The 19,001-nt window shown below is 44.5% G+C and overlaps 1 pseudogene; it reads right to left on the bottom strand.

Annotated features, from left to right (window-relative positions):
• Positions 1 to 973: 973 nt before the first annotated feature.
• Positions 974 to 19,001, bottom strand: part of LOC101152636 (large ribosomal subunit protein eL6-like) — a 64,261-nt pseudogene continuing 46,233 nt past the window's right edge.

Here is a 19,001-nt window from a genome sequence, read left to right on the forward strand (position 1 = left end):
ATGATAATGTTCTTTATCTCAATTATTTTGTTTTCTATTTTTGGTGGTTGGCATGAGAGGAAGTACAGGCAGAATCTGACTGTGTAAAATTGTCATCGTGATAGCAGTGCCCTTTTGCAAGACATGGGTCACCAAGCTCCTAAAGAATTTTTTTTTTCTTTTCTTTTTTGAGACAGGGTCTCGCTCTGTCACCCAGGCTGTAGTGTGGTGGTGCCATCATGGCTCACTGCAGCCTCAAACTCCCAGGCTCAAACTGTCCTCCCACCTCAGCTTCCCAAGTGGCTGGGACCACAGGCACGCACCACCATGCCTGGCTAATTTTTTTTGTAGAGACAAGGGTCTCACTTTGTTGCCCAAGCTGGTCTTGAAGCCCTGAGCTCAAGTGATCCTCCTGCCTCAGCTTCCCAAAGTGCTGAGATTACAGGCATGAGCCACCTTGCCCAGAGGGACTATTTCTTCATATAATTATTAACTTTAACTACAGGGATTAGGTATCATATAAAGAGATATCAAAGATATAACTTGGTGCAACATTACCATATAATCATCAAGGGTTAATAAGTATAAAGAGGAAAGAACGTGGCCAGGCCCAGTGGCTCACACCTGTAATCCCAGCACTTTGGGAAGTCAAGGTGGGTGGATCACCTGAGGTCAGGAGCCCAAGACCAGCCTGACCAACATGGTGAAAACCCATCTCTACTAAAAATACAAAATTAGCCGGACATGGTGGCACAAGCCTGTAGTCCCAGCTACTCGGGAGGCTGAGGAAGGAGAATTGCTTGAACCCAGGAGGCAGAGGTTGCAGTGAGCCGAGATGGCACCATTGCACTCCAGCCTTGTTTCACTCAACAAGAGTGAAACTGCATCTCAAAAAAAAAAAAAAAAGAAAAAGGAAAAGAAAAAGAATGTGTTTTTCCAAAATATAACTTACCCACATTGTATACCCTACCACTGATGAGACAAAAAAAAAACCTCAAATGGAGTATTTGAGGAGCGGATGGGCATTGAAATCACTGTCTATTTGACTTTCCTCCATTTGTTTCCAGATGGCAACTGCCAATAGTGTAAGGAGGAAAGGAGGAAAGGAGATGGAGACTTCATTCAGTTCCTCAGGAAATCCACTCCCTTCTAGGGCATGGCAAACTACAAAGGAAAAAGAACAAAGCTAGGAAATGGGAAAGTTGTGGCCCAGGCTGGAGTGCAATGGTGTGATCTCAGCTCACTGCAACCTCCGCATCCCAGGCTCAAACAATTGTCCTGCCTCAGCTTCCCGAGTAGCTGGGACTACTGGTGCACACCACCACGCCTGGCTAATTTTTGTATTTTTTGTAGAGACAGGATTTCACCACATTGACCAGGCTGGTCTCCAACTCCTGTCCTCAAGTGATCCATCCTCCTCAGCCTCCCAAAGTGTTGGGATTACAGGCGTGAGCCACCACAGCTGGCTTCTGTGGGTTTTTTTTTTTTTTTTTTTTGGTTTGGTTTGGTTCTGTTTTGAGACAAGGTCTTGCTGTGTTGCCCAGGCTGGCCTTGAACTCTTGGGCTCAGGGGATCATCCTGCCTCAGCCTCCAGAGTAGCTGGGACTACAGGCTCATCACCATGTCCAGCTTTATCTGTTATCTAATGTCTTCAGGTTGTTGTGGCTGAATTTGGATGAAGGGATTGAAGGCTAAAAATTATAAAGTATAGGCAGGGTGCAGTGGCTCATGCCTGTAATCCCAGCACTTTGGAAGTCCAAGGCAGGCAGATCACGAAGTCAGGAGTTCGAGACCAGCCTGGCCAATATGGTGAAACCCCGTCTCTACTGAAAATACAAAAATTTGTCGGGTGTGGTGGTGTGCGCCTGTAATCCCAGCTACTCAGGAGGCTGAGGCAGAAGAATCGCTTGAACCCGGGAGGTGGATTTTGCAGTGAGCCAAGACCACGCCACTGCACTCCAGCCTGGGCGACAGAGCGAGACTCCATCAAAAAAACAAAAAACAAAAAACAGAAAACAGATAAAGTCTCACTCTGCCACCCAGGCTGGAGTGCAATGGCGCACTTGGGGCTCACTGCAACCTGCGCCTTCCGAGTTCAAGCGATTCTCCTCCCTCAGTCTCCCGAGTAGCTGGGATTACAGGTGCTTACCACCAGGCCCAGCTAATTTTTGTACTTTTAGTAGAGACAGGGTTTCACCGTGTTCGTCATGCTAGTCTCAAACTCCTGACCTCAAGTGATCCGCCCACCTCGGCCTCCCAAAGTGCTGAGATTACAGGCGTGAGCCACTGCGCCAGGGAAGAAAAAAAAATTCCTTTTATTTGCAAAGAGAATAGGTGCAGTGCCTTTGATCAGGCAATATTATCTAGCTAGAATGTGAAGACACTGTTTTTCAGCATGTTTCTTTTTAGAGTTATCTTCTCCGTATAGCAAGTGATAGAAAATTTCCATTTATATTAGCAAAAAGAAGCTTTTTATTTTTTATCTTAAAATTTTCAAAATAAAAAACAGAAAGAATAGTACAATGAATAACCGTATCCTCACCACAGAGATTCAACCATTCTTTACAATCTCATCTATAATTTATTTTTTGTCCAACAACTTAAAACTAAATTACAGACATTGTGACACTTTTCTCCTGAAATACTTCAACATGCAATTCCAGAAAACAAGAATATTCTTCCACAAAATCATTACCCATTATCACACACAAATAACGTTAATAATTCCCTCATGCTGTCTAGCCCATGTTCAATTAGGAAGGTGGGTTTTGTTAAATAAATTCACTTTAAACATGTGAGATGATTGAAAGAAGAAAACATTAGGTAAATAATAGTAAATAATAATATAGGTGATATATGGATATGGGCAAAAGTCTGATGATGGCGGGTTTTATAAAACTCTAGCTTGAGGCCGGGCGCGGTGGCTCATATAAAATCTCTACCGGGTTTGGTGGTGGGCACCTGTAATCCCAGCTACTCAGGAGGCTGAGGCAGGAGAATCACTTGAACCCGGGAGGCAGAGGTTGCAGTGAGCAGAGATCATGCCATTGCACTCCAGCCTGGGTAACAAGAGTGAAACTCCGTCTCAAAAAAAAAAAAAAAAAAAAAAAGAGGCTAGCACCAGAGAATGCTTTCAAGTTTTCAACACTATGATCTAGCCTAAGCTGCAATTGGTATGCTAGCTTAAAAACTAATGCCTGGGAGGCCGGGCGCGGTGGCTCATGCCTGTAATCCCAGCACTTTGGGAGGCTGAAGTGGACGAATCATTTGAGGTCAGGAGTTCGAGACCAGTTTGTCCAACATGGTGAAACTCTGATCTGTACTAAAAATACAAAAATTAGCTGGGCGTTGTAGTGCTCACCCGTAATCCCAGCTACTTGGGAGACTGAGGCAGGAAAATCACTTGAACCCAGGAGGCAGAGGTTGCAGTGAGCCAAGATCAAACCACTGTACTCCAGCCTGGGTGACAGAGCAAGACTCTGTCTTGAAAACACAAACAAACAAAAAACACTAATACCTGGGAAAGGTAGAGATGATAAAACATGCAATCTAGGTTGTGTAGGAGAAGGAAATAGAACAGGAAAGGTGCTCATAGATTGGGAGAAAATTAAGTGGGCCAAGAAATAGAAGTCATCTCTTGATCAAAAAATAAGTGTGTTGGGAAGAACAGTGAAAAAATGAAGTATAGGAATAAAAAGAGAATAACATGTCTCCAAATGTAGGACGGGGTTACAACTTGATAAGGCCATCTTAAATTGAAAATTTCTGTAAGTCGAAAGTGTGTTTTCAACTTGGGATATTTTCAACTTACAATAGGCTTCTCCAGAGGTAACCCCATCGTAAGTTGAGGAAAATAGTGAATGCACGTGGCTTTCACACCACCGTAAAGTCATAAGTCCAACCACCATAAGTCAGGGACATCTGTATACACGAGCATAATTAGAGGTTATCTCTGGGAGGTATGACAATGGGCAATTTGTCCTCTCTGCGGTATCAGTCTCAACCTTACAAGCTGTAGAATCAGGCTGCCTGGTTTGAATTCTGGTTATGCCACTATCAGCTGTGGACCCTTGAACTGATTACTTGAGATCTCTTTGTCTCAGTTAACTCACCTATAAAACAGGAGGAAACAGTAGTTTCTACCCTATAATACACTATAACCCTTTCCTAACACGTAAGTGATAAACATGACCCCAAAAATTCAGTGGCAAAAAGGATGGGTTTGTGTTAAGGCAAGGTTAATGAAAAACAGGATTTTTGTCAGTCTGTTTTGTCATGAAAAGCACAAAAGTAAAGATAAACCTACACTGTGCTCAACTGACCAGAAACAATGCCCTCACCATCTCTCTCCTCTTCCTCCACCCTCAGGTGCAGGAAGGGACAGGAGTGGGAGGAAGAAATGACACCGGTGGGCAGAGCAGGAGAGCACAGCCTCTGGAAATTAAATTTGAAAGTTGATGGGAGGCCGGGTGCAGTGGCTCACACCTGTAATCCCAGCACTTTGGAAGGCCAAGGCAGGTGGATTACTTGAGGTCAGGAGTTCAAGACCAGCCTGGCCAACATGGTGAAACCCCATCTCTACTAAAAACACAAAAATTAGCCTGGTGTGGAAGGGGGCACCTGTAATCCCAGCTACTTGGAAGGCTGAGGCAGGAGAATCACTTGAACCCAGGGAGGAAGAGGTTGCTGTGAGCCAAGGTCATGCCATTGCACTCCAACCTGGGCGACAAGAGCGAAACTTCATCTCGGAAAAAAAAAAAAAAAGTTGGTAAGAAATGGGAAAGGGAGGGCTAGGATCAAGGTTAACCTCAGAACTGTGGATTATAAAGGGCCTTCCTCTCGAAAAGAACAGGAATTTATTCAGCTCCCATATGAGAATGAGAGCAGGCAGAGGCCGGGAGATAATTACCAATAGCCAATCATGTTTTATGGGATATCGATTTATCACTTGGTTTTACTATACATGTCAAGTGCTGAGAACAGACCCTGGCGCATCAAAAGCACTCAATAAATGTGCACTATCATTTGTATTATCGCCTCCCTCCTTTTCATTTCCACTCTCTTTCCCTATTTCAGGCTCGTTAGCTCTTCCTAACTGGTCTCCTGTCCTGGGCGGAGAATTCCAAGAAGCCACCAGGAATTCACCCACACTTCTAAGTTTCTGAGTGCCTGCCACATCCCAGCCTAGAACCTAGAGGTTCTTCAATATGCTTGTGAAGGAGTGCAGGGAACTTCCCCTCAAATTTGGCTCCCTGGTATAACAAGTATTTGGAATTACAGGTCCTTAGAGATGAGTGGATGCTGCCAGAGACTTTTCCCCTATCTACACTAAGCCCAGCAGACTCACTAAGGAGAACAATTTGTGTCCTTCCCCCCTCTTAATCCTCTACCTCTCCCAAAGCACAGAGTGAAGTTGCTCTCTGAAGTTCCTTTATCTGCCTAAAGTCCAGACCTACCAGAGAACAAAGCAATGACCTCTGGTCCCTTCCCTGAGTTTTCATTAACTGAACCCTTACTGCAGGAAGGCAGGCAGAAGTCTGTCAACAAACCTAGATGGATTTTTGTCACAAACCATTGTCTGCCCTGCAGGCTCAAAAGACTTTGTCCCAAGACCATTGTATGTTCTTCAAGCCCATTGAATTCTCTAAAAATCAGTTACTACCCCTAAAATCCTCCACAGACCGCCCCCCCATCTTCCTTTTCCCTAATAAGTAGGGTATATAAGAATCTGTACCCCATTGGGATACTGGGCAATCACTCTGTGACTCTGCCCATGCACACGGTAGTAATGCACCTGTATGCCTTTTCTTTTATTAACCTGCATTTTTGTGAGTTGAATTTTCAGCAAAACTTCCAAGGGTGACTTCACCCTTGAAAGTTTCGGTGAAAACTTCGCCCCTGTACTTGGTACTATAGTACCTTGCCATGCTGACCACAGCCAACCAGACCATGGTGGACATATAACATGAAGGCTAGTCAGCTGCCCTGATGTTATCTGCACAGCATGCAGCCTCTATATTAGCTTGTGATTGGCTGGTCAAATCATATTCTGCAATTCAGAGAATTCAGATGCAAGATATAGGAAAGACCAGCTGACACAAAAGAAACAGAGGCAAACAACACAGAGACAAGGCAATAAACAGAACTCCTAGTGTAGGAGAAGTCATGAATAAGTAGAGAATACCACTTCTTTCCCTCCTCTTCTCTGGTCTCTACTGAACCCCAAACATAAATGAAGGCGTTTAACACCTTGGCCACGGGAGTCCTCTCTGGTCCTAATCCCAATATTATCTTGGGCAATGCCCAAGGTCTCTGTGGATATCCAAGCTCTACAAATCCAGTGATTTTCTCTTTGAGTGTCTTTCTTCCTCCAGTATAGCCTTAACACTTCTTAAATCTAGGAAGCCCGGAGTCACAAAACTGTAAAGCTGGAAGGCGTCTTCTAGAGATCACGCTTCTCAAATATCTTAATTGACTTTCCACTGTTAATGGCCTTTCAGGTTGCCTTTTGGAAATAGCTATCAAAAGCCCTATGAGCACATACCTTTGCGCCCAGCAATTCTACTTCTAGTCATTTATTCTGTGGCAAATAATCAGACAAGCATCAAAAAAATGACAAAATAGATTTTTTTTTTTTTTTTTAAGACGGAGTCTCTGTCACCCAGGTTGGAGTGCAGCGGCATTATCTTGGCTCTCTGCAACCTCCGCCTCCCGGGTTCAAGTGATTCTTTCTCCTGCCTCATCCTCCTGAGTAGCTGGTATTACAGGTACACACCACCACGCCCAGCTGATTTTTGTATTTTTAGTAGAGACAGGGTTTCACCATGTTGACCAGGCTGGTCTCGAACTCCTGACATCAAGTGACCAGCCTGCCTCAGCCTCCCAAAGTGCTTGGATTACAGGTGTGAGCCACTGTGTCCAGCCAAAATGGCATAATAGAATATTAATTGCAGCATGCTTCACAATAGCAAAAGTTAAAAAATTACTTGTGTAACAATAAGAGATTGGTTAAATAATTGTTGGTATCTACAATCATTAGGTGAAACACTACTAACACATTATTAAAATTGGAATAGAGGCCGAACGCAGTGGTTCATGCCTGTAATCCCAGCACTTTGGGAGGCTGAGGCAGGAGGATTACTTGAGGTCAGGAGTTCGAGACCAGCCTGGCCAACATGGTGAAACCCCATCTCCACCAAAAATACAAAAATTAGCTGTGTATGGTGATGCGTGTCTGTAGTCCCAGCTACTCAGGAGGCCGAGGCAGGAGAATCACTTGAACCCATGAGGCAGAGCTTGCAGTGAGCCGAGATGGTGCCACTGCACTCCAGCCTGGGTGACAGAGTGAGACTCCATCTCCATCAATCAATCACTCAATTAAATTGGAATAGACATTCTAAATTTAACACAGAAACATGTTCTTGCCATCTTCATAAGTAAAAATGTTGGGTCAAAAAATGAGGTCTAATGTTCCGATTTTATTTATTAGAAAGCATATTTTAAATATGTTTACAGAAACAGAAAAAAACCTGAAAAGATTTTATAGAACTTCTAAGTGGTAGAAATAAAAGTGACTGCATTTTGTTTTGTTTTTTGTTTGTCTGTAACTTCTAAATGTCTGCATTGAACATACATTTTTGAAAAATAAAACAAAAATCCTACCAAAGGCCCAGATCAGGTGGTATCCCATCTATAAACTGTTGAGAGAAGCCCCTCCAGAAATGCATCCCCCACTCTGAATGCAGACACGTTTACATCTGTTTCTGACGCCAACACACACTCCCAGCTGTGACCCTGAGAACACAGCTGCCTTCACTCTACAGTACCAGGTGCAGTGTTTCAACATTGTGGTGGGTTATATATTATAGTAGCCCCCAAAAAGATTTTCCCACACCCCAAAATCTGTGATGGTGACCTTAGTTGGGAAAAGAGTCTTTGCAGCTACAATTAAGACGGGATTGTCCTGGATTATCTGGATGGGCCCTAAACCCAATGACAAGTGTCCTTGTAAGAGGCAAAAGATGAGAGGCACATGGACAAAGGAGAAGGCCGTGTGAAGATGGGGGCAGAGAGTGGCGTGATGCAGCCCCCAGCCAAAGCCGCTGGAGGCACCAAAAGCTGGGAGAGGCCAGGAAGGACTCTCCCCTAGAGTCTTCTGATAGACGGTGGCCCCACTAACCCCTTGATTTTGGACTTCTGCCCTCCCGAACTGTGAGAAAATAAATTTCTGTTGTTTTAAGCCACCAAGTTTGTGGTCATTTGTTAGGGCACATACAGAAAATGAATACAGACATAGTAGACACTTGGTCAATACTGGTGGGAGGAAAAAAATTGCTTTAATGACTGTGTCCTTAGTTCTACTAGTTTTGATTCGGAAAGAAAGAATATCTCATTAAAATATTTTTCGATTAGGTGGTGTGGTGGTGTGTGCCTGTGGTCCCAGCTACTTGGGAGGCTGAGGCAGGAGGATCACTTGAGCCTGGAGGATGCAGTGAACTGTGATCACACCATTGCACTCTAGCCTCGGCAACAGAACAAGACCCTGTCTTTACAAAAAAAATGTTTTTTTAAGAAAGCAAAAGCCAGGCACGGTGGCTCATGCCTGTAATCCCAGCACCTTGTGATGCTGAGGCAGGCGGATCACGAGGTCAGGAGATCGAGACCATCCTGGCTAACACAGTGAAACCCCATCTCTACTAAAACTACAAAAAATTAGCCGAGTGTGGTGGCGGGCACCTGTAATCCCAGCTACTTGGGAGGCTGAGGCAGGGGAATGGCGTGAACCCGGGAGGCGGAGCTTGCAATGAGCCGAGATGGCGCCACTGCACTCCAGCCTGGGCAACTAAGCGAGACCATCTCAAAAACAAACAAACAAACAAACAAAAAAAAAGAAAGCAAAAAATACTTTTCTAAACCTTAGTTTCTTATGATCAAATTTGAATTTTTCCTCCCATCAAAATGGCAAAGCGTTACTTGGTGATCCATTAGCCTTGATTTGAAATAAGAAATAAAAGTAATTGACTCTCTTGCAATGTCTTTATGGAGACAAAGTTCAGCCACACTTTCTCAAATGCTAAGCTCCTTATTTTGCCCAGAGCATGAGTTCAGTATTCATGGCCTTGCACAGACTTCACCAAACACTGACAATGAGTTTTAAAGGACAATGACAGGGTTGAGAGGTTGAAAAATTTGACCTACTTTTCTCCTCTATCTGTTGTTAGAAATCCATGTCATTTTCTTCCTGGGAACCAACCCAGTTCTTTAATCCACACGCACAGTTCCTGTCCATGGAAGGCATAATTTGGCCTCATGTGTTTGCTTTTTGTTTTGCTTTCGAATCAAATGCTTCAGTGCTTTGATAACTAAAAATGAAAGTGGAGAGAAAATGTGTTTTTCTTCAGGCTTAAAAAAAAAATCAGTGTTGAACCCTCAAGGGATTATTGTGTAAAACATGATGTAAAGAAGCTGGAGTGGAGTGGGGACGGGCCTGGAGAGAAAGGGATGCTGAAACCTCATCCATTGCTTGTAGAATAATGTGTGCCCAGAGTGACAGGGTGCGCCAGCCCCAGAGGTCACCTCTCATCCATGTGGTGTACAACCGCGTAGGGTTCCAAAGGTAAGCTCCCAGTGGGGATCCCAGCGTGAGGAAAGGATGTATGGGAAGAACCTAAGTGTGAGTGGATGCAGGGCTCATGCAGGCCAAGATGTGCGTTTGCCTATCCTGCTCGCAACGTTTCTGCCAAGACTACCATCCGCGGACTCACAGAATGCCTTATGCACCATCATGGAATTCCACACAGCATTGCCTCTGACCTAGGCACTCACTTTATGGGTAAAGAAGTGGCAGTGGGCTCATGCTTATGGAATTCACTGGTCTTACCATGTTCCCCATCATCCTGAAGCAGCTGGATGGATAGAATGGTGGAATGGCCTTTTGAAGTCACAATTACAACACCAACTAAGTGGAAAGTCGGATGTGAAGAAAGTCAGATCTGCCCAAGCCTCTGCACCGCATTGCACTCGCCCGCCTCACCCTCCTGTCTCATCCGAAGATGCTCCGTGACTTCAGGCCATGCTCTGCTTCCTTCTTCCTGACACTTGCCTTTCACAAGCCTACTTCTCCAGGAGCCTGTCGCTCTGAAGCCTGCACTGTGATGAGGGCTGGTCTGCCGAGGACCTGGGCGAGCTTCTGAAGGGGAAGCTGCTAGAAGCATGTGTTCCTGGGCTTGGGCTACCAGTGCGAGCTTACGAAATGACAGAGCAGGTTCTTTTCTTCCCCTTGGCCTTCTTACCTCAGGGAGCAAGGGGAAGGGTCTAGGAAAAAGGGAAGCCCGTGACTCTAGGGCCAGCAAGAGATGAAGGAGTGCCTGCAGTCTGGAGACAGACCAGGGGTTAGGCTGTTCGAGGGGGTAGGGACCAGACCAATCACTAGATTTGATCTAGATGAGAAGGAGAATGCCAGGGGATGGGATGGATTATTTCTTCTGAGGCATAAATTGCATTTTAATCCTAGTGGCCTTTTTTGCTTTGTTTCATTTTGTTTTTCAGACAGTCTCGCTCTGTCGCCCAGGCTGGAGTGCAATGGCACAATTTGGCTCACTGCAACCTCCGCCTCCTGGGTTCAAGCGATTCTCCTGCCTCAGCCTCCCAATCCCAATATCAAGTAGCTGCGATTACAGGTGCCTGCCACCATGCCCAGTTAATGTTTGTATTGTTAGTACAGACAGAGTTTCACCATGTTGGCCAGGCTGGTCTCAAATTCCTGAGCTCAAGTGATCTGCCCACCTTGGCCTCCCAAAGTGCTGGGATTACAGGCGTGAGCCACCACACCTGGCCTTATTTATTTATTTATTTATTTATTTATTTATTTATTTATTTTAAGACAGGGTCTTGCTCTGTTGCCCAGCCTGGAGTGTGGAGTGCAGTGGCACCATCATAGCTCACTGCAGTCTTGACCTCCTGGATTCAAGCAATCCTTCCACCTCAGCCTCCAGAGTAGCTGGGACCACAGGTGCATGCCACAATGCCAGCTAATTCCTGGTGGCCTTCAATGGCTAAAAAGAAAACAAGACTAACATGGGCACTTTGGCCAGTGGCCAGAATAATAATTTTTTTTAACAAAACAAGTCTTAAAATGCTCTGTAAAATCACATTAAAACATAGCCTTACTATGCACTTAAGATTTTAATAAATAAATGGCTTTGAAAAATATTTCTCATAATTGGAAAATTGAAATATACTTTCAATTTGCTACCCCAGAAGGAAATGCGATACCGCAGGACTGCTATCAGTATTACAAGTCAACTGGAGTTACTTAAAAAGGACAACATATTGTCGACTGATTTGATGAAATGGTGTAATAGATCAGGACAAGAAGGAATAACCAAATCCACCAGGAACACAACTTTTGTCCAAAAATAAAGAACCAGCTGGGCATGGTGGCTCACGCCTGTAATCCCAGCACTTTGGGAGGCTGAGGTGGGCAGATCACCTGAGGTCAGGAGTTCAAGACCAGCCTGGCCAACACGGTGAAGCCCTGTCTCTACTAAAAACACAAAAATTAGCCGGGCATGGTGGTGCATGCCTGTAATCCCAGCTACTCAGGAGGCTGAGGGAGGAGAATCGCTTAAACCCAGAAGATAGAGGTTGCAGTGAGCCAAGATCAGGCCACTGCACTCCAGCCTGGGCAACAGAGCGAAACTCCCTGTCTTAAAGAAAAAAAAAAAAAGAAGAACCAAACCAACAAATTAGAAAGACTAGAATTAGCCCTCACGCAGTGCAGCAGGAATCTGGTGACAGCTGACATCCTGGAAGAGTGGTAGGCACACTGCAGAATGAGAGCTTTCCCTCACTTCTATGGGGTCAGATATTTCTGTTGATTGATCAGAACCAAAAACATTTCAGGAGAAAGCAGTATATGGTATATTGGATTAGACTGTGCATCCCAGCACCCTGAATCCCTGCCCACCATGGGCTAGTGGGTCCTTGCCCTTGGCACCTAGCAAGGTCTGAATTGTAACTGGATGTGGCCTAATATTTTCTTCCATGGGACATTGAATACAAAATACATGGTGTAAACAAATAAGAAAATAGAACTCATTTTACATAGTTTGTTTTGATCATTCCTTACACTCATAGTTTCTCTTATAAACTATTTTTTCAGCAGATGAAATTTAGCCAAATCTGATTATATCTGGTCCTTACTTAACTTAAAATGGCCCATAGGGCCCCAGTGTTCCTGCCCCTGTTCACCTCTCCAGACTCAGCCCTCCCCTCGCCACCTGCCCAGCCCCATCCCATTATACACCCCCTCTCATCCTACTGGCCCACTTGCAGTTCCTGTCTTGTCTCTGGACCTTCACAAATGCTGTCCCTGAAATACCCTCCCTCTCCCTACCCCTGCCCTCCACCTCCCCTCCTGCTCATGCATCATTCAGGTCTCAGCACAAATGTGAAATGCCCTTTTCCAGTGCTCTAAATAGCATGTTGTGTAACCCCCATCAAAAAAGTGCTCACCTTTTTATAGGTGGCCTTGGAGGAGGCATCGGCTATATGTTTCACCATGTGGACCCCGGAGCTGAGGGAAGTTGATTTTTGAAGAGAGAGGGAGATTGAGAGAAAGAGAGAGAATAGAAGGAAGCCAACACATGGAAAAGTTCAGAGGCAAACGATCAGGTATGCTCCGACGATAGGTGTCCCTGGTTCTGGGGTTGCAAGGAGCTCCAAGGTGCTCGCCATATATCCACACTCTTGCTAAAGCTGGGCTTCTGCTACTTGGTGGCCAAGGAGTCCCATGACTATGTTCCTACCAGGGCTGCAAGCTCTGTGAATATAGTGGCAGTGTCTGGACCGGTCATATCTATATGTTGAACAAATGGATGAACAATATAGGCCTGCCGGGCATGGTGGCTCATGCGTGTAATCCCAGCACTTTGGGAGGCTGAGGAGGGTGGATCACCTGAGCTCAGGAGTTCGAGACCAGCCTGGCCAACATCGTGAAACCCCATCTCTACTAAAATTACAAAAATTATCTGGACGTAGTGGCAGGCACCTGTAGTCCCAGCTGTTTGGGAGGCAGAGGCAGGAAAATCACTTGAAACTGGGAGGCAGAGGTTGCAGTGAGCCAAGATCACGCCATTGCACTCCAGCCTGGGTGACAAGAGTGAAACTCCATCTCAAAAATAAATAAATAAATAAATAAGATAGATAGATAGATAGATAGATAGACAGACAGATAGATATAGATAGACAGATATAGATATAGATAGATAGATACCAAAGGTCTAAGAATCCTCAGAACTCATGGAAAATATTGTTGGGAAAGAGTCCTGCATTGGGAGTCAAAATCCTGTGTAATAATTTTGGCCCTATCACTAAATAATTGTGACCATAGACAATTTATTGAACCTCTTGGAGCCTCTATTTGGTCCTGGAGAGACCATAACATCACATAACAGCATGACATAACATTAAATGGTTGGAACACAATACAAAGACACTTTTATTATTTCACGTATGTTCCCTATACTTTGTAAATCTTTTATCTGAAACAAATTGTATATGTTAATTCATTTTTTCATGAGATAACCAGTGTTACCACACCTAGCAACTATTATTCCACTAAAAGCAAACTATTGAAAAACCTTGACATTTCAATTATACTATACCCTCTTCCCACAGACAAATGATGCGTGGTTTTTGTTAGACTTCCTGAAATACAGGCATACCTCAGATATATTGTGAGTTCAGTTCCAGACCACTGCAATAAAGCAAGTCACATGAAGATTTTGGTTTCTCAGTGTATATCCAGGTTATGTTTTCACTATACTGTAGTCTATTAAGTGTAAGATGGCATTATGTATAAATAAATAATGTACATACCTTAATTTTAAAACACTTGATTGCTTAAAAATGCTAACTATGATCTAAGCCTTCAGCAAGCCGTAATGTTTTTGCTGGGGAAGGGTCTTGTCTTGATGATGGCTGCTAACTGATCAGGATGGTGGCTGCTGAAGGTTACGGAGGCTGTGGCAATTTCTAAAAATAAGACATCAATGAAGTTCGCAGCATCAATTTACTCTTCATTTTACAAAATATTTCTCTGTACCATGAGATGCTGTCTGATAGCATTTTACCCACAGAACTTCTTTCAAAATTGGAGTGAATCTTCTCAAATTCTGCTGCTGCTTTATCAATTAAGTTTATGTAGTACTGTAAGATGTTTGTTGTTATTCCAACAATGTTCATAGCATCTTCACCAGGGGAAGATTTCACCTCAAGAAAATTCCATTCTTAGCCAGATGTGGTGGCTCACGCCTGTAATCCCAACACTTTGGGAGGCTGAGGCGGGTGGATCACGAGGTTAGGAGTTTGAGACCAGCCTGGCCAACATGGCACAACCCTGTCTCTACTAAAAATACAAAAATTAGCCGGGCATGGTAGTGGAAGCCTGTAATCCCAGCTACTCGGGAGGCTGAGGCAAGAGAATCGCTTGAACCCAGGAGGCAGAGGTTGCAGTGAGCGAGATTGTGCCATTGCACTCCAGCCTGGGCGACAAGAGCAAGACTCCGTCTGAAAAAAAAAAAAAAATTCCATTCTTGGCCAGGCACGGCGGCTCACGCCTGTAATCCCAGCACTTTGGGAGGCCGAGGCAGGCAGGTCACCTGAGGTCACGTGTTCAAGATCAGCCTGGCCAACATGGTGAAACCCCGTCTCTACAAAAATACAAAAATTAGCTGGGTATAATGGTGGGTGCCTGTAATCCCAGCTATTCAGGAAGCTGGGGCGGGAGAATTGCTTGAACCTGGGAGGTGGAGGTTGCAGTGAGCCGAGATCGTGCCATTGCACTCCAGCATGTGTGACAGAGTGAGACTCAGTCTCAAAAAAAAAAAAAAAAAAAACAAAAGAGGAAAATCCCAATCTTTTCTCATCCTTAAAAATCAACTCCTCAACCATTCAAGTTTGATGAGATGGCAGCAATTCAGTCACATCTTCAGGCTCCACTTCTATTTCTCTTGCTGTTTCTTTCCTTTTCTTTTCTTTGAGACAGAGTTTTACTCTTGTTGCCCAGGCTGGAGTGCAACGGCGCAATCTTGGCTCACTGCAACCTCCTCCTCCCAGGTTCAAGCCATTCTCCTGCCTCAGCTTCCCAAGGCATGCACCACGATGCCTGGCTAATTTTTTGTTTTTTTTAGTAAAGACAGTGGTCTCACCATGTTGGCCAGGCTGGTCTCAAACCCCCGACCTCAGGTGATCCACCTACCTCAGCCTCCCAATGTGCTGGGATTACAGGTGTGAGCCACCATGCCTGGCCTTCTCATGCTGTTTCTACCACATCTGCAGTTCCTTCCTCCACTAAAATCTTGAACCCTTCAAAGTCAACCACGAGGGTTGGAAATCAACCTCTTTCAAACTCCTATTAATGTTAATATTTTGACCTCCTCCCATGAATCATGAATTGTTCTTAATTGGCATCTAGAATGGTGAATCCTTTCCTGAGAGGAATCAGTATCTATGATTTTATAGCCATAGCCTTACAAAATGTATCTTTTTAAATCATAAGACTTGAAAGTTGAAATTACTCCTTGATCCACGGGCAGCAGAATGGATGCCGTATTAGCGGGCACAAAAACGACATGAATCTCCTTATACATCTCCCTCAGACCTCAGACCTCTTGGATGACCAGGTGCATCATCAATAAACAGTAATATTTTGAAAATTTATTTATTTATTTATTTTTCTGAGCAGTACTTCTCAACAGTGGGCTTAAAATATTCAGTAAACCATGCCATAAACAGATGTACTGTCATCCAGGCTTTGTTGTTTCATTTATACAGCACAGGCAGAGCAGCTTCGGCATAATTCTGAAGGACCCTAGGATTTTTGGGATGGTAAATGAGTAGCAGCTTTAAACGTAAAGTCACCAGCTGCATCAGCCTCTAACGAGAGAGTCAGCCTGTCCTTTGAAGCTTTGAAGCCAGGCACTGCTCTCTAGCTAAGAAAGTCTTAGATGGCATTCTCTTCCTTTTATTTATTTATTTATTTTTGAGACTGAGGAGTTGATTTTTAAGCATGAGAAAAAAATGGGATTTTCCTCTTTTTTCCTTTTTTTTTTCTTTTTCTTTTTTTTTTTTTTGAGACGGAGTCTTGCTCTATTACCCAGGCTAGAGTGCAATGGCGTGATCTTGGCTCACTGCAACCTCTGCCTCCCAGATTCAAGTGATTCTCCTGCCTCAGCCTCTTGAGTAGTTGAGATTACAGGCGCCCACCGCCACTCTTGGCAAATTTTTGTATTTTTAGTAGAGACTGGGTTTCACCACGTTGGCCAGGCTGGTCTTGAACTCCTGACCTCAAGTAATCTGCTCACCTCAGCCTACCAAAGTGCTGGGATTACAGGTATGATCCACCATGCCTGGCCCTTTATTTTACTTTATTTATTTATTTGTATTTTACTTATTTATTTTTTTGAGATGGAGTCCCATTCTGTCACCCAGCCTGGAGTGCAGTGGTACGATCTTGGCTCACTACAACCTCTACCTCCCGGGTTCAAGCAATTTTCCTGCCTCAGCCTCCCGAGTAGCTGGGATTATAGGTGCCCGCCACCACACCCGGCTAATTTTTTTTTTTTTTTTTTTTTTAGTAGAGACGGGTTTTCACCATCTTGGCCAGGCTGGTCTCGAACTCCTGACCTCGTGATCCACCCGCCTTGGCCTCCCAAAGTGCTGGGATTACAGGCGTGAGTCACCGCGCCTGGCCTATTTATTTATTTATTTATTTATTTTTAGTGATAGCCAAGATTTTCTTTTTTTTTCTTTTTTTATCTACATCTAATATAAGGCTATTGTGCCTACATTGAAAACTTGCTGTTGGCTGGGCGACACTGGGAGGCCGAGGCAGGCAGATCACCTGAGGTCAAGAGTTCAAGACCAGCCTGACCAGGCCGGGCGCGGTGGCTCATGCCTGTAATCCCAGCACTTTGGGAGGCAGAGGCGGGCAGATCACCTGAGGTCCGGAGTTCGAGACCAGCCTGACCAACATGGAGAAACCCCATCTCTACTAAAAATACAAAATTAGCCGGGCGTGCTTGTGCACGCCTATAATCCCAGCTACTCGGGAGGCTGAGGCAGGAGAATCACTTGAACCCCGGAGGCAGAGGTTGTGGTGAACCGAGACCATGCCATTGCACTCCAGCCTGGGCAACAAGAATGAGAAAAAAAAAAAAAAGACCAGCCTGACCAACATGATGAAACCCTGTCTCTACTAAAAACATAAAATTATCCGGGCATAGTGGCACATGCCTGTAATCCCAGCTACTCAGGAGGCTAAGGCAGGAGAGTTGCTTGAACCCAGCAGGCGGAGGTTGCAGTGACCCAAGACTGCACTATTGCACGCCAGCCTGGGCAACAAGAACGAAACTCTGTCTCAAAAAAAAATATATATATAAAAAAACCCCCTGCTGTTTAGTGTAGCCACCTTCATCAGTTATCTTAGATTTTCTGGATAACTTGCTGCAGCTTCCCCATCGGCACTTGCTGTTAAATTTCACTTTGCACTTTTCTGTTATGGAGACAGCTTCTTTAAATTTTGTGAACCAAATTCTGCTAATTTCAAACTTTGCTTCTGCAGCTTCCTCACCTCTCTCAGTCTTTAAGACTGAGAAGGTCTTAAAGACTTAAAATTGAAAAGAGTTAAAACATTTCATTGGATTAGGCTTTGAATCTAGGGAGTATTGTGGCTACGTTGATCTTCTGCCTAGATCACTAAAACCTTCTCCGTATCAGCAATAAGGCTGCTTCACTTTCTCATTATTTGTGTGTTTACTGGAGTAGCACTTTTAATTTCTTTCAAGAACTTTTCCTTCACATTCGCAAGTTTGCTAACTATTTGGCACAAGAGGCCTAGCTTTGGGCCTACCTCAGCTTTTGACATGCCTTTCTCACTAAGCTTAATCATTTCTAGCTTTTGATTAAAGTGAGACATATGACTCTTCCTTTTACTTGAACATTTCAGGCCATTGTAGGGTTATTAATTGGCCTAATTTCAAATGATTGCATCTCAGAGAACAGGAAGGCCCAAAGAGAGGGAGAGAGATGGGAGAATAGCCAGCTGGTGAAGCAGTCAGCACACACATATTTATCAATTAAGTCTGCTATCTTATATGGGCGTAGTTCATGGTGTCCCAAAACAACTACAAGAGTGACATCAAAGATCACCAATTTGGGAATGATAGTAAGAGAAGTAAACCAAACAGATAGGCTTGGCACAGTGGTTCATACCTGTTATCCCAGCATTTTGGGAGGCCAAGGTGGAGGATTGCTTGAGCTCAGAAATTTGAGACCAACCTGGGCAACATGGTGAGACCACCATCTCTACAAAAAATACAAAAATTAGCTGGACATGGTGGCACACACCTGTAGTCTCAGCCAGATGGGAGGCTGAGGCAGGAGGATTGCTTGACCCAGGAGGTCAAGACTGCAGTGCGCCAAGATCATGCCACTGCCCTCCAGCCTGGGCACAGAGTGAGACCCAGTCTCAAAAACAAGCAAATAGGCTGGGTGCGGGGGCTCACACCTGTAATCTCAGTACTTTGGGAGGCCGAGTCGGGTGGATCACCTAAGGTCAGGAGTTTGAGACCAGCCTGACCAACATGATGAGACCCTGTCTCTACTAAAAAACATACAAAATTAGCCAGGCGTGATGGTGCATGCTTGTAATCCCAGCTACTCAGGAGGCTGAGGCAGGAGAATCGCTTGAACCGGAGAGGCGGAGGTTGCAGTGAGCCGAGATCGTGCCACTGCACTCCAGCTTGGGCTGCAGAGTGAGACTCCTTCAAAACAAACAAACAAACAACAACAACAAAAAACAAGCAAACAAACTAAAAGATGATCACTAACCATAGATCATCGTAACAGACATAATAATAATGAGACAGTTTGAAATATTCCAAGAATTATCAAAATGTGACACAGAGACAGGAAGTAAGCACATGCTGTTGGAAAAACGGCACAGATAGACTTGCTTG

The sequence above is a fragment of the Gorilla gorilla genome, chromosome 5 (assembly GCF_029281585.2).
Source record: "Gorilla gorilla gorilla isolate KB3781 chromosome 5, NHGRI_mGorGor1-v2.1_pri, whole genome shotgun sequence".
Classification (NCBI taxonomy): Eukaryota; Metazoa; Chordata; class Mammalia; order Primates; family Hominidae; genus Gorilla; species Gorilla gorilla.